Genomic DNA, 16,495 nt, shown 5'->3' on the forward strand with positions numbered 1-16,495 from the left:
GGGGGGAGGGAGGAGAGAGAGGGAGAGAGAGGAGGGAGAGAGGGAGAAAGGGAGAGAGGGAGAGAGGGAGAGAGGGAGAGAGGGAGAGAGGGAGAGAGACAGTCCAAGGACCATAAACTAGTTCCTTCCAGTCACAGCACAGCCTAATGGTCCACGTGATGCAGGGCAGCCTGCAATTCAGGCACATATTTTCTGGGTCTACTCTGTCAGTAAATAATATGACACAGATGCTGCTGAATATTTTATGATGAGCTTGCCCCAGGAGTCCCTAAATGTTTTATGATTTCCGAGGAAAGCAAGCAAGCATTCAGAGCTGTTATGTTCAGCAGCAAGCTCAAAATCTTTATTATGTCTGAGGTAAGAGGACTTCCTTTCTCTCACTTTTGAAAGAAGACAAAGGCGAAAGCGTCAGATCACGTGACCAGAGTAAACAGGAGCGCATAACACCTAAGCGGAGGGGGTGGAGACTACTTTCAGGGCCACTGTAATGATCCTGTGGCTTCAATTGTACGTAATCATATCTCGGGATTGTTTTGGAATGAAGCCCATGGAGCAGGAGTACTTTTTTGTTTTGTTTTGTTCTATGACTGTTAGGCCCAGCTGTTGTTTTACGAGGGACCAATTCATCTCAAGATTAGATTTTTGTCACTGTTGGAAATGAGTCTTCAAGGCCTCCTCTTCACCGTGTCTATATTTTCTTAAACAGCAGAGGGCGCCCTACCGACAGCAAATTTAAGGCTTTCCCCACGAGGGTATTTATCTCCCTCTTTGCCCTTGTTACAGCATTTAGTGGGCTCAGTGAGTTGGTTTGGCTTATTGTACACCGGTTTCTCCTTTATTTTCAAGCTGTTAGGAAGTTTCTATATCTAGATGGTGTGAAACTCTAAATACTGGTCTGAAATAAGTCTGTGCTGTATGTGCTCAATAAAATCTAGTAAAGGAAAAAGAGCTACGGACAATTTGGGGGCAATTTTCCAACGTTGACTCAGATTTTAGTTTAAAAAAAAAACCAAACTAAGGAAGCAGTTGCCTGTGCTCTTCCTCACTTTCAATGCCGGGAGCCTCATTTCAGATGGAGAAGACTTAGCAGATATCCACACCTCTCCTTACCAATTAAGCAAAAGTCTCTTGCTGCAGGAAGGCTGTGTCGCCAGCTCTTTCCAGGCTTCTCTGGTGATTTGCATACGCAAACAGCATCCAGCCTTTGATCTGTTCCACTGGAAGAGGCAGGCAAGCATAGTTTTGGCTGATGCGGAAACTACTTGTGTAGCCTTTAGAATCGGTCTTAATTTAGAAATCTGACAGACTATAACCCTTTCTACAGCTCTTCATTCTGCGCCCATCTCCCTCCAGTTTTTTAGGCGAGAATCAGCACTGCAGCATGAGGTCTTTGGTAAAATCACAAATCCTTTCTCTAAGTGCCTTTGGCCATACATCTCACCGCTATTTTCCTTTCTCGGACCTCTAGTTGTAGCAATGGCTTGCCCTTCATAACTCCACACTGCTTCCCTCCTCCTTCTGGCTGGTTTTATGCCTTTCTTCATTTTCTAGATGCAGTGAAAGCTGAGACTTCCACACAGAGAGGGAAAGTGGTTACTTAAGATGTTGCCACCCTGCATCAGAATGTCTTACAATTTTCTGTTCTTGAAGACTAGGGAAGATCCTGGGAGATGCTGCAACTTCAAACGTAGATATCATCAGAGCTAGCTAAATGGGCGTTAGAAATGTGCAAAGGAGAATCAGGTATGAGTGATGATTCTGATCTCACAGAGAACATGTACCCCATATAAAAGTGATTAAAGTAAACTTTTTGAGCACTGAATGTCCAGCCATGGGCTCACCACACCACTCTTCTAGTTCGCCACCTGACCCTACCTGCCCTTGGGGCTTGGAGTTGAGGTGGTGCAGAATCAATGACATAGACTCTGGGAGCAAGGGAGAAGCAAGCTGCTCTGAATGCTGCTGCAGGCTCCTTTAATACGCTCCACCCCCATTGGTCCCAAGAAAGCATCTTTTCTAAACAGCAGTTTCTGATTGGCTGGCATTGTCTGTATCAGCAATCCTTGGTCTCTCAGGCAGCTAGTCCTCAACTAGGTCCTCCTGCTGGAGATGCCTTTGCGGCCCCTGGGTGTTTATACAGAGGCAGCTGCACCATTTCTCCTACAATAGTGTCTTAGTTTGGGTTTTACTGCCGTGAAGAGGTATCATAACCAAGGCAACTCCTATGAAGGCAAACATTTAATTGGGGCTGCCTTAGAGTTTCAGAGGTTCAGTCCATTATCATCATGGGGAGAGGCATGGCAGCATCCAGGCAGACATGGTGCTAGAGAAGGAGCTGAGAGTTCTACATCTTGATCCAAAGGCAGCAGAAGGGGATTGTCTTCCACAGGCAGACTGGAGGAGACTATCTTCCTCTCAAATCCAGGTCCCATCTTCACAGCCCACCGTGCAGTCTGGCTGGCTCATTGCTCCTTTAAGTCTTATTACATTCATTCCAGGTGATGATCAACATCTGTACAGTGTTATAACAGAGAACAAGGAGCATCAGGTCCCTTTGATAAGCAAGGACCGAAAAGGGGCTACAGGACTTCCTGTGTTAGACTTGCTGCCTTCAGAGGTTTGTCAAAACTGTTTCTGCCACAGTCTCCACTGAATGCAACTTCAGATCCAGGGCTGTTCTTGTCTAAGACCGGGAAGGGGCAACAGAATCCCTGATACACTTTCCTCTTGGCTCTCAGCCAGTTTGCAGTGACATCTCAGCTTTGTCATCTGATTTGTAGAATCCTCTCTGCTGCTGTGTTGATTTTACCCCTTAAGGATTTCCAAAATCATATCAACGCCCTTCTCTCTCTTTTCCAGAAGAAATACATTTGTTCACCTTGATCAAAAGATAGAGGGGGACATTTTCTCTGACCTGGTGGATAGTGGCTAGACTGTCTGGGTTCCCACCACATCCTTGTGATGTGCAAAAAGGCTTTTCTCTGCCATGTGGCCTCTCCGGAGACACTGGCCTTCTTTGGGAGTTGTGGTCCAACCTGAGGTGTGGAAGGGCACATGATCCTGCTTTGAGCTCCTCTGAAAAAGAGATGTTCCTGACTGACTCCTGCTTTCTCTATACCTCAAGCAAGGAGGAAAGCTAGCTCTATTGACTTCCTAATCAAGGCACCTGCTGTTGCAGATAAAAGGAAGAATCACACACAGCAGTAGAAGTAGGATAGACTGGTACAAAAGCGGAAGGGGAGGGCACATGGTGTGTGGAAAGGCATCACACACTGAGATTGATCAGAAGACAGCCCCAGCTCAGTGAGCAAAAGGTAGGGCTTAGAGGTGTCTGCTACTTGCTGAGATGGCTTCTTCCTTAAAAGCAGCTTACCCTGAATGGGAGATTCCCCACTTAGTCTGCATTCTCATCTTGTGGTCTTCTTGTAGCTACCCATGGGCTTTTTGAGATGCAGGCTGTGTTCCTGAACAGCATTCTTGAGTCTCCTTTTATGCTTTGGCCACAGACAAGGCAAATCAGTGTGAAGCAGGCAGGCTTCAGTTTAAGGCAAACTCTGTAATTGTCTTGTCTCATAGTAAGAGAGAAAATTGGAGAAACTGACAGTAAACTTTTTAACTTTACAAAGGGAAGGACAAATTTTATTTAATTTTTTCTTACAATTGCTCTCATGTGCATGCTTATAATTATGTGTGTGTGTGTGTGTGTGTGTGTGTGTGTGTAAATTCAGAGGACAATTTGAATTTCTCCTCTCACAGTGTAGGTTCTAGGATTGAGTTTATGTCCCTCAGTTCTGGCTGTAAGTGCCTTTTTCTGCTGAGCCATGACAGCTGTCTTATAGGTTTATTCTAAATAACAGCATCTTCAGTTATTTAATATGCAGCTTTAGAGACAGGATATTGTCCTCAGTGTCTATATTCTTTACTGTTCCTTCTGGATACAGAGCACATGGAGATAGATAGCAGCCTAAGCTCTTCTTAAGGATGAGAAAGTCCGTGTTTAGAGAGGCCTCTGTGTCAGCCTTTTCATTTCGATAAAACATCTGGCATGGCCTTCTTAAGAGAATAAGAGTTTACTTTTGCTCAGCTTTTTTTTTTTTTTTTTTTTTTTTTGGCCCCTGGTCAGCTGTCTCCATTGCTTCAGGACTGGGATGAGGAAGGACATCATGGCAGGTAGGGATGTGACAGAGCAGAGTGGCTCAGGGTGGCCAGGAAGCAGCAGAAGAGAAAGAGCTGGGACAAGAGATACTGTTGCAGGGTGTCTGCCCAGTGACCCACATCCTCCAAGCTGACTCCACCCTCTGAGGTTCTCCAGCTTCCCAGGATTCTGTCAGCGACTACTCCAGAGGTGAGATTAGAGTCTTCAGTTCTAATCAGCTGGTGACTGACCCTACAATGTATGATCCGTGGGGGACATTCCCAGTTTACACAGTCTCCACCTGGCTTTCGATTCCCATCTCATGGTTTTCACAATAACGCTAAGCTGTGGTTTGTTATTATGCGATGCTCACAAATTTGACTTGGATTTTCATCTCCTTAAACGAACATTGATTACGTTTATGTTGGGATATGTCCTTGCGTATTGGGCGCTGTGGCCCTGATCACTCTTGAGGGGTGCTGGAGATGCCTTCCCCCCAGGTCTGGGAAGATCTTTGCATTCAGGAGGGTTAAGGGACAGTAGTCATTGTGTTTCTTCTTTTAAAACATTTTACATATTAAGTGAGCTTATTGAACTTTCAGAAAGGAATACTATCTCTCTAGGGGATTTCTAGAGACTTGTAAAATTCTCTAAAATATGCAGTTTTTCTTTGGCAATGTAATTTTAGCTGTGAATGTCTACCTGATATATTTGTGATTTATCATAGATTTAAAAAAAATTTAATTTTATTTGTAATTCATTTTTTACACTTCATATTCCATTCCCGCCCCTCCCCACCCACCCCATCTCCATATCCCATACCTCTCCCTCAACCCGCCCTGTCTCCATGTGGATGCCCCCAACCCTTACCCCACCTGACCTCTAAACTTTCTGGGCCTCCAGTCTCTTGAGGGTTAGGTGCATCACCTTTGAATGAACACAGACCTGGAAGTCCTCTACAGTATGTGTGTTAGGGGCCTCATATCAGCTGGTGTATGCTGTTTGTTTGGTGGTCCAGTGTTTGAAAGATCTCAGAGTTCCAGATTAATTAAGACTGCTGGTCCTCCTACAGAGTTGCCCTTCTCCTCTGCTTCTTTCAGCCTTCCCTAATTCAACAACAGGGGTCAGCTGCTTCTGTTCATTGGTTGGGTGCAGATATCTGCATCTGACTCTTTCAGCTGCTTGTTGAGTCTTTTGGAGGGCAGTCATGATAGATCCCCTTTTGTGAGTGTTCCATACCCTCAGTAATAGTGTCAGGTCTTCGGACCTCCTTTTGAGCTGGATCCCACTTTGTGCCTGTTGCTGGACCTTCTCAGACTCCTCTCCATTTCCATCTCTGTAATTCTTTCAGACAGAAACAATTATGGGTCAGAGGTATGACTGTGAGATGGCAATATAATTTCTGATCTAGATTTGCAGAGATAATTTTTTTTACCCTTCAGTTCATTCCAGTTGCGAAGAACAATTGGCCTATTCCTCTTGTTACTCATCCACCTTTGGGTTTAAATTCTTTTGAACAATAACTGATTTCCTAATGATTTTTAAGTTATGACCTAAACATTTTCCATGGCAGTGTTAATTTGAAAATAAAACACTTATCTTCAAAATATTTTTAGTTTTAAGACTTTACTCACTTACCATATTGTTTAATACCATTTGTGAGCCTTTGTACAGGGTGTACTTACTTTTATATGAGTCTGAGCACCCATATGTATAGTGAAAATATCACACGTTCCCACTTACTTCTGGAAAGCAATGGTTTAGAGAAATAATCACTGTGTTCTGATGGCCACTATGGTCTGATGGGCCAGTGTGTAAGTCTTAGCTCCACTGCCTGGTACACTGCAGATCTGAAAAAGCTTTTTAGCATTTCTGAGCCTCAGTTTACTCACTGGACAGTGGGGAAAGTAACAATAAGTTGGTCATGATGTTGAAAAACAACCACATATTTTGTGTGCTCATGTTCCTACAGGTTCTGTTTGGACAGGTACATTTGTATGAACACCAAATAAAATGTACATAAGATGGCTTGTAAATGACAGATATCCAGATGTGTTGGCAATATTATTTGAACATTCTAGTAGTTTTTAGCCTAGATTTCTAGTTTCAAACCTCCTGCTGACCTGCATGGAGCAACTGAAAGAAAGATGAAATTTCAAGACCTATAAGTCATATAAAGTACTCAGAAATTGCTGGTTGTTTGTGAGCCTAGAGGCTGCCTGGGGCTGAGAAAAAAGAAAAACAAACCCGGGTATGCCCCATAGTTAAAACATTCCTGGGAACAGCTTAACCTTAAAGATAAAGAGGAATGTGAGGACATAACAGGGCTATCTGAACTGAGTCAACAACTCACAGAACTCTGACACCCTGCACGTACATGTAATTTTTCTGCTGATGTTTGAATGAGCCAATAGTGTGTTGCTATGCTGAATTCCACACCCCTACACCCCTTACCCCATAAAAACCCCTAGCTTTTGAGTCTCGTGGCCGATATCCGTTATCTCCTGTGTGGGATGCATGTCGGTCCGGAGCTCTGTATTTAAACGACCTCATGTTATTACATCAAGATGGTCCTTTGTGATTTTTTGGGTGCACGCTGAATCGGGAATGGAATGGGGGTTTCCCCACTAGGTTCTAACACAACCACTGAGGCTATTAAAGTCTTGTCTATTTGTCATCCTTGGTCCACATAACACCTGCCATCGCATGGGTAGCTATGGTGTTCTATTATGCTTTCATGATTGTTAAAACCCTTACAGCAGTCCTCCAAAGTCTATACGATTCCCAGTTTATAGAAGAGATCAGTATATAACTTATACATAAGGTATGAACGGAATTGAAATCAAAAGTCTTGTGATCCAATGTTTAAAATGCTCTTGCTTTTTACTCTGTCGTGCCTCCCATGGGAACGTGATGGTAGCTGTGAGTCAGCCTGACTTTCACTGTCTTGGGTTTGCCACTCTCATGTCAGGATTCCTAAGTAGGCTGACTGTCTGTGGAGTTTCTTCAGCAACACCACCACCACCCCCAACAGAGATTCTGTAACTATTAGTTGAGAAGACATAACAAGTAAATTCCGCATACTAGCTCTTCAAGCCTAAGACCGGCTAACAAAAAACCTCTGCATCAGCTGCAAGAAGCCGTTTTTGAGATGTTGGCTAGGTTTGTCCAATAGACTCTCAAAACATTACAGACTATTTTTATTGCTCTTGGTTGTCCCCCAGAGGTGGAAAGTTAGTTACTATTGCTGAAGACAACATGTCATTTAGATGTAGACTCCTGAGGTCCCTAAGCTGCATCTGACCTGGAAGCTTCCTCCCTGAGGACTAGCTTTTGTGGTAGCTTCAGATACCATGAAAGCTTCCAAAGGAGAGAAGTAACCAATGGTCTTACCCCTATATGACTCCTATGGCCCACAACGATGGCCAGCATGGCACGATGACCCCAAAGGTGCAGTAGAGGCATGCAGACCTTGGCAGGAACCAACAGCTCTCTAATTGGATCTAAAACTCACTTAACAAGAAGGAAATCATGCCTGATACTGGAACCTAGCCAACCACTCAGGGCTGGTGAAAGCACAGATACTTGAAGAGAACACACAACCAGGACTTTGTTAAACCAACATCTCCCTAACTATACTCTACATATTTGACCACAGGTAACTACAGTCTTCATCCCTCACCAAGGATACTTATTATTGCAAGAGGCAGAAACATTATAGAAAATTACTGTCAATCAAAATTCAGAGTCATGGAAACTGGTCCCAATGAGTACACCTACAAAATGATTCCCACATCTAACACTCAGGGTTCACTGAAGAAGGGGATTGTAAGAAACAAAGGATGAGAAAGCTTGCTGTGAGATTGTGTCTTCTAGCAATGTCCCCTAAAGCTTCACCAACATGACTGCCTAGACATGAGCTGAATGAGAACAACAATAATGGACATGCCAAAATGGACAGGGGTGGGGGGAAACCATGAGACCTCAATTCCATACAAAGAACTACAGTGGGAGAGATAGTCTTCCCCAGAGAAGAGCACACCAGGTGGTTAAGCAATACCAAATAGTCGTGTCTGAAAACATACATACAGGTATCATTCGTGATACAGTCTGATCAGGAAGTATTTATGCATACAAGAGTACCACCCCCTCCTCCCCCACGTAACAATAATTAATGAAAAAAAAACACCCCATGAGTTTGAAAAAAGAGAGGAAGGGTGTATGGGAGGGTTTGGAGGGGCAAAAGGGAATGGAGAAGTGATGTTATGATGTCTCAAAACCAAACAAAGCCTCAAGCCAAAAAACAAATAATAGCTCTTCATGTTTTCTCTTCTGGTACTCCAAGTCCCAAGGGGTCTTGAAAGCCTCCTTCATCTGGCCGGCAGGGGGCGGTAGAGACCATAAAGCCTCTGGTTAAATCTTGGGACAATCTTAACCTTGGAATCCAAATCAGATCAGATCCTTTGCCCTCTGATTCTGGTCTTTAGGAAAGAAAAGAAGTAGAAATCCCAGTAGTATGCATCGTAAGCCCAACCATGACAAGAATAACTTGTGTTTGCATAAGATCCCAAATAGGTGGATTGTATTATGCAGGAAACTTTTCACGGTTGGCTGGTGTTAGCGGTTTCATTAACCTCATGAAGACATTAATATCATTTGGAAAACAGAAGGAGAATGCCTCCAACTCCTCCATTAGACCCAATTAGCAGAGCGTTGCCACACAAAAGAGGTCGGCGTGCATCTGTCTGTGCTCCTGCTAGCAGCCGCTGTCGGCCCCATTAGATTGCTACTCACTGGAGCCATTAAAGCAGCCTCATTTGTGGTAGGAAGCGATCACTCCCAAAATAGGTTGCTTTCAAGAAATGGGTATTGGTAAGTGATAATGATGACAAATTAACACGAGATGATAAAATAAATGCACATGCAGATTGGACCAAATGTTGACTGACAGGACGGGGTGATGTATCTTTCTTGCTTTATTTACTCATTCTTGGTTATGTGCAGCAGCCTCTGAAACCTTTATTATTTAAATTTTTATTTCTTTGGGTCTGCTTCCATTTGCCATTGCAAGCCTTTGCAAAACCCTTGCTTTCTGCTTCTCCTCAATGGTCCCAGTGATGTGGTGTCTCAGATGCACTGAGCAGGCACAGCCGTTTTCTACACAGCCTATTCATTGGCCTTCTTGTTCTCAGATCCCTATGACAGGGCCAGTTGGTTGCTCCCACTAACCAGCACTGCTCTGTTCTATGACTACTGCCTCTGCAGATTATTGCTCTGTGGCCTCTCCAGCTTCAGAAGCACCATACTTATATAAAAAAAGATTTATTTCTAATTGTGTATATGTCTGTGTCCGTGTGTGAATATGTGCATGTGAGTTCAGGTGCCCAAGGGAGTTAGAAGAGAGTGCTAGATCTCCTACAGTCGGGGTTATAGGAAGTTGTGAGTTTCTTGTCATGGGTGCTGGGAATCAGACTTGACTCCTTTGAAGAGCAGTATGTGGTTTTAATTCTCCAGCCACCTCTTTCGAGCTGGCACCATACTTTGGATGTGTTAGGTTTAAGCATGCATATGGGAAACCCTTTAAAGATAACATCCTGTTACACACACAGTCCTGTATTAAGAAGTTGCCAGACTCCTTAAGAGAACAATTATCTTCTGTCACATCTCGCCAGTTTTTTTCCGTCTTCACAATGAAGTTGGACTCCTCCTTCTCCAGGAAGATTTTCCTCATCTACTAGATTGCTCTGAGTACCTGCCACACCAGCTCTTCTTAACCTGTGGGTCGAGACGCCTTTGGGGGTTAAATAACCCTTTCACAAGGGTCGCATATCAGATATTTACATTATGATTTATAACAGGAGCAAAATGACAGTTATGAAGTAGCCACAAAAATAATTTTATAGTTGGGGGTCCCCACACCATGAGGAGCTGTACTAAGGAGTCACAGCAGTAGGGAGGTTGGGGGTCACTGCGCCCCACATCTTTGTGTTTGGAAGCACAAAGCCTCTGCTTTGGCACTGCAGTCCTACCTCGACAGTTCTTTAATGTTCCCTGCTCAGGTCTGTCTGGTCTGTACCTTTTTTGACAGTATATCTCAAGTGCCTCGTATACTTATACCCCTGGGTTTGTGGTCTTGTTTTGATCTGTAAATCAGGTTGAGACCAGTACTTTCCTCTTTCTGCTTGCTCTAGTATTGAAACCAGGGACATTTGCATGCTTAGCACCCGCCTTTCCACCAAGATACAAGCCCAGCACTGTTCTTTTGATGATGTCGTAGTTTCCCAGAATTACTGTAGCAACACATAACAAGCTGGCTGGTTTCAACACTAGAATTTAGTGTCTCACAGTTTCAGCATCTGGAAGTCTGAATTCAGGGTGCATTCAGGTCTTTTTTTTTTTTAGAAGGCTCTGAGCAAGATCTGCTTCCGGACTTTCTGCTGGTGTCTAGTAGCTCAGGCATTCCTTGGCATGCCTGTGGAATCCTCCCTCTCTGTGTTCTTCCTCTGTAAGTGTCTGCCTCTGGGCCCTAATTTCTACTTTTTGATAAGGACATAAGTCACATTGAATTAGAGCCTAGTCTAAAAAGTCCCATTCAACTTGATGGTCTGTAAGGGCTTGATTTCTAAATAAGCTCATAATCGCACATTCCAAGGACCTCATCTTTGAGGGCAGCACATTCAACTCACAGCATGTTTCTTCTGGTAATCACCTCCAAGGTGTACCGCATAGCCGGGCCACATTTAGCCAAAGTTTCCCAGAGCAGCTTCTATTGTGGGGATGGAATTTCACACCGTAGCCTATAGTACTAGTTCAAGATCCCTTTTATAGAAAGCAAAATTCAGACAAAGATTAGTTTTTTAATGCTTCACTCAATAAAGTTGTACATTTTGAAAAGAGAAGAAACCCGATCCACTAAGCAGTCACACCCATTTCCAACCAAGCTCTGTAATGTTCTGGGTTACTTGTTGGGAGACAGCGAGTTATTTACTTGCTGAGGCTACCTTCCAATCTTTATGTGTGTGTGTGTGTGTGTGTGTGTGTGTGTGTGTGTGTGTGTGTGTGTGTGAGAGAGAGAGAGAGAGAGAGAGAGAGAGAGAGAGAGAGACTCACATGTGGGGTCTCAAATTTAACATTGGATATTTTAATCGCTCTCCACTTTCTGTGTTGAGACAGTGTCAGTTGAACCTAGAGCACATGAACCAGCTAGTTTGGCTACCCAGCTTGCTCTGTGATCCCATGCCTGCCTCCTGAGTTATGGGATGATAGTTAGCTACTACATCTACCATTTCCCTTCCCTTTCTTTCCTGCAAACCCCCTTTTCTCTCTTTCAAATACATGGCTTCTTTTTTCCATTATTTGTTGTACACACACACACACACACACACACACACACACACACATGGCTTTTTGTGTCAATGTACTCGTGGAATATGCATTATTATCTTTGTTGATGGATAGGCTGAGGCTTAGAAAGATCTAATGTCGTAAACTAAAGTTTGAACAACTAATAACTGTAACATCTGGAACACAAATTAGTCTTCACTCATTCTAAGGCAAATCCCTAGCTTTTGCCACCAACTCTGTATTGCTGTATGCTTGAGTTTCTGGCAGCTTATTAATTCTGTGTGCATGAGAATAGACGGAGGGACTCTAGGCAGCCATGACCATGGGAGATGCTCTTGTCTCACCAGATTTAATTCTTTACCACTCATGGCTTGAATGGTTTTGAATGCATCGAAGGAAGGTAATCAAAGAACTGGATGAATTGAGCAGTTGTAAACGGAAACACAGGTCCCCATCAGGCCAGTTCAGAAGATAATGCAGCCATTGTTTTTAATAGGCCAAATCTGTCTCCCTTGTTCCCTAGGAGGCAATTGAAGGAGACATGCTGATAGCTTCCCTTGGGGCATTGGCCAGAATCAGATTTGTGAAGTGAAGCTTAAGTTGGTCATTTTATCCCAGCTGGCAAGGGCAAGGAGTGAGTGCTGTTGGGAATAAAGCCCATTTTCTATGCGTCTTAGAGCAACACTTTTGTTAGTGTGGTGTTCTCAGGGCAGTTTCTGTTTCATGGCATAATAATATGTAAACATCAGTTCAGATAAGTCTCCATTTTTCTTCCATGTTTTATTCTGAGGTAAACCTTTTCTAGTGCAATGAGCATTTTAATCTCCCTTGGCTAGGTTAGTGATTCTCTAATGACTTAATCGTATGCTCTATGTTACATGTGTCTCCCACACACGATAAGCACAGCTTCCTCCATCTTCCAAGATGGCTGTCTCTATGGATACGAGGTAGGTGCCTTCATGGGAACCTCACTTCCACATTCTTTGAATGCTTTATAATGATCAATTAGCTTTGAAGACAATATTTCAGAAGTCAAAGAAAGAAAATAAAGGCCCTCATGTGCTCCTCAGTGCTGTTTTCTCAAGGTAACAAAAGTTGAAAAAAAAAAGCTTTCCTTTAATACACCTCCATTTCTTCAGGCCTTTGTCTTCTTTTCGAGCATGGGTCCCTTTCTAGTTTCATAGCTTCCATAGTCAGTTCAAATTCAATACACAAAACTAAAGATTTGATTCTAAGATATGAGTGAGAGCATGTGTTATTTGTCATGGGGAAGAGGGTTGAAGGGTTGGGAAGAAACAAGAAGTGGTAGAAGAGATAATAACATTAAGGAAGTTTCAAAAAGCCATATAGAAACCTATTCTTTTAACACACACACACACACACACACACACACACACACACACACACACACACACCTGACTCATATAGAATTGGATTATTCTACATGTGGAACAATGCTTCTCCTGGAAGCTGTTGGTTACCAAATCAAAATCCCAGTGCCAGGAGTAAATACCTCCCCTCAGGTTGTTGGTCAGAGGTGTCCTTGGAAAACACCAAACCAATAAAGGCTATTGTTCGCACTCTTGGTTGTCCATCAGATTGTGGTGGTAAGACCCCACTGCTGAAGATGCCACATACTTTGGATACAGGACATCGATAAATCAAGTTGGCACTGATCAGGAGCTCTTCTTGTTGGATGAGTATTCATAGTCCTGGATGGTGCTATGTAGGCTTCTTGGGGGAAAACTCATCAATGGTCTTTCTCAACTGCAGACTCTGTGAACTATGATGGTAAGGACCAGTGTGGCGAGATATGCTCGTGGATGCAAGAGCCGCATGAATGCTAAGAGTACAGTAACCTATTGCTTTTTTATTGGATTTGAGGTCTACTTCACAGGAAGAAATGCATGCTTGGCACTGTGAATCTTCCTAAGAACCAATAATTGGGGAGATCACAGGCCCCTAGGATGAACCCACTACTAATTTTTCTGGTAAATAAACAGAGTATCAAACTACTCTCTAACTTTGTATCTCCCTGCTCAGAGATTAGTGCAGCTCTCAAACTTCATCAGAGAAGTTTCTTTGTGCAGTGGGCAATGGTTAATGCAGAGACTTACAACTGATCAAAGTATGGAGAATAAATGTCAGTACTATAAATCCTCAGATGGGGTATTTATATCCCATTTATATAAAGACTCAGGGACCACATGGAAGAGTAGACAGAAAGATTGTAAGAGCCAGAGGTTAGGGAAGGCTGGAATGAACATTATACTCATGAACTCATGGTAGCTGTGCTTGTCTGCACAAGACCTTCACAACAAGCCGGGCACTGCTAGGTCAACCATAGTCCAGTGGATGGATCCATACCCATAATATACATCGGACCCAATGAGTTGCTAACAAAAGGAAGACTTGAAGTTGGGGGTAGAGGAAGGTAAGGGTGGATTTTGGAGGAGGTAGGGGAAAGAGTCAGAAGTAAATATGATCAAAGTACATTGTATGAAATTCTCAAAGAATTAATAAAATTATTTTTAAAAGTTCCAAAAAGAAAAGAAAAACTAAGAAAAATTCTGTATCAGTAGAGAAATTAATGACCAGTGATAAATAGTTCTAGGTTATTTCTATTCCGGGGTTTAGCTATATTCGTACTTCCTGGAGGGTTAATTGACTTACATGGATCCAGATAAACTCATTGGAAAAGAGGAACAGGATAGGTTTTAGTATGTCAGTATTTTGTGATCTTTTTCAGCTATTACACTATGAATTTAATGAAGTTACCCAGGTTGCTATGAAGTCAAATCAGATTATCCAAACTGACTATTGACAATGTACAGTGTTTAGTTTACTTCTGTTGGTGTAATTTACTCTTTATTATAAACAAGAACAATGACTTTGTTGTATTTTCAGAGTGATGACTTCATCTGAAAATAAAAGTGAAGAATTTTAACAGAATGAAAATTCAATTCACTTAATAAAAAGGAGACATAGCCCACTACTGGAAACCTAGCCAAGCGCTTAGGGTTAGTGAAGTTATACATTTTGGAGAATAACTGACAACCACTACTTTATTAAACCAACACAGTCCCTCATTACACTCTAAATATTTATCCTTATACTCACAGATAAGTGTAGTCTTCATCCCTCAGCAAGGAGACTTGTATTTGCAACAGAGTGAAGCTATTACAGAAACCCACAACTAATAAAAATGTGGAGGTGTGGAGCCTAGTTCCAGTGGATGTATTTTTAAAACACTCCTGCACCTAAGGCTAGGGGAACATTGTACAAGAGGGTTGGAAATATTGCAAGAGGCAGATGATCAGGGAGTTTGCTGTGGTATTGTGTTTCCTAGTAATATCGGAAACTACACCCATAACATCTTATCAGCATGACTACTCTAATGTGAACTGAACAAGGATAACCACAACAGACACTGGTGAAGTGGACAGGCACACACAGACAGGTACAGAAACAGACAGACACACACAGATACAGGCACAGACAGACATACACACACAGACACATAGATACAAACACTGGCACACACATACACCCAGACACAGTTACAGGCTCACATATAAACATAGACACACAGACACAGGCAAACAGATACACACACACACACACACACACACACACACACATGCACACGCACAGAAACACATACACACAGACACACATAGACAAAAACACAGGTACACACAGACACATAGACACACAGATATAGACACACACACAGATAGACACAGACACAAGCACAGAAACAGACACACACATAGACACACAGATACACAGACACAGGCACACATAGACACAGATATACAGTCACAGACACAGGCTCACACATAGACACATACATAGACACAGACACAGGTGTGGACGCCCGACTTGCCAGCAAGGAAGATGCCATAACAGGATTCTTCTGCACACGTTTATTGGGAGAGCTTGATAGCGAAGGTGAAAGACCCCGAGCTCCAGAACTGGCACTGCTTATATAGGCCTAGGAGTGGCGTGTCTATACCTGATTGGTTGTGCTTTCAGTACCTCATTTACATTCCCTGGGATGGGCTGTGACTTGGTGCGGAAACCCTTATGCACATACGCACATTGGTTGTTTACCCGAACTTACAGGCGGTGGCCAGCGGTAGCCAGTGCCATCTTGTAATGGCGTATGTGGCTTCCCACACACAGGCACACAGATGCAGGCACACATACAGATAGACACAGACACATACACAGACACAGATACAAAAACAGACACACACACACATAGATACAGTCACAGACATACATATACACAAACACAGGCACACACAGACATAGATACAATGGCACAGGCTCACACAAAGACACAGGCACACAGACATTGGCACACACAGACACACATACACACACACACCTGCACATATTTGTTTAACTGAACCAGTTCTTATCTATTTCTGGAACTGTGCAAGAATCTGAGGTTCTAAAATAAGCAAATAGTGCTTCGCTTTCAATAAAAGTTGATATTTTATTGAGAGTTTGAATTATTTTTAGCAAGTTGGAAATGATTTTTAATTACATTTGTTTATCTGTGCACACATGGGATGCATGGGTGTGTCTTGGCATGTGTGTGGAGGTCAGAGGACCACAATTCTCTCCTTTCATGCTGTGGATCTTGGGGGGAGCGAACTCAGGTTTTCAAGTATGACACAAATTTCTTTTACCCACTGAGCCATTTTGTCAGCTCTTGAAATGTTTTAATTTATTTTTTATTAATTATTTTATTCATTTACATTCCAAATATTGGCCTCCCTCCTGGTCCTACCTTCCAGAGTTCTTTACTCCTTCCCATCCTCTTAGTCTCTGAGAGGGTGCTCACCCCACCCCTCTGGCATCCCCCTTCCCTGGGGCATCACGTCTCTACAGAATTAGGCTCATCCTCTCCCACTGAGGCCAGACAAGGCATTCCTCTTCTACATATGTGCCAGGGGCATCAGAACAGCAGTGTATTTCCTTTGGCTGGTGGCTTAGTCTTTG

The 16,495-nt window shown here is 43.0% G+C and overlaps 1 long non-coding RNA gene across 1 annotated transcript in view; it reads left to right on the forward strand.

Annotated features, from left to right (window-relative positions):
* The first annotated feature begins 4,306 nt into the window (after window positions 1–4,306).
* The window catches only part of Gm52718, a 68,477-nt gene continuing 56,288 nt past the window's right edge, over window positions 4,307–16,495 (forward strand). Inside the window, exon 1 of the long non-coding RNA XR_003955338.1 lies at window positions 4,307–4,345. This is a non-coding gene — a long non-coding RNA (predicted gene, 52718). The remainder of the gene's footprint in view (window positions 4,346–16,495) is intronic.

The sequence above is a fragment of the Mus musculus genome, chromosome 4, assembly GCF_000001635.26.
Source record: "Mus musculus strain C57BL/6J chromosome 4, GRCm38.p6 C57BL/6J".
Classification (NCBI taxonomy): Eukaryota; Metazoa; Chordata; class Mammalia; order Rodentia; family Muridae; genus Mus; species Mus musculus.